Source organism: Myotis brandtii, unplaced genomic scaffold (genome assembly GCF_000412655.1).
Source record: "Myotis brandtii unplaced genomic scaffold, ASM41265v1 scaffold265, whole genome shotgun sequence".
NCBI classification, from domain to species: domain Eukaryota; kingdom Metazoa; phylum Chordata; class Mammalia; order Chiroptera; family Vespertilionidae; genus Myotis; species Myotis brandtii.
The window spans coordinates 1,749,653-1,749,910 of NW_005360086.1; positions in this window are offsets into that span (position 1 = coordinate 1,749,653).

Here is a 258-nt window from a genome sequence, read left to right on the forward strand (position 1 = left end):
GTAGGGCTTTCCCAGAGCCTGCCCAGCAGCATCTCACAATGGCTGTGATCAGAGCCGCCTCGTCCCTCCCGTTCCCGCTCCCCTCCTGAGCGGGATGCTGTCCTGTGGTTTTCCTGTCTGGGCCCTACCACTGAATAGTGTGTGTGTCAGCAACAGGAGGGAAGGCACAGGTAACTCGTTCTTGTATTTAGGTCTTTAGTTCTTGGATTTAGTTCGATCGCAAGGAAGCACCTGGGACCCGGGGAGAGAACCGTGCCT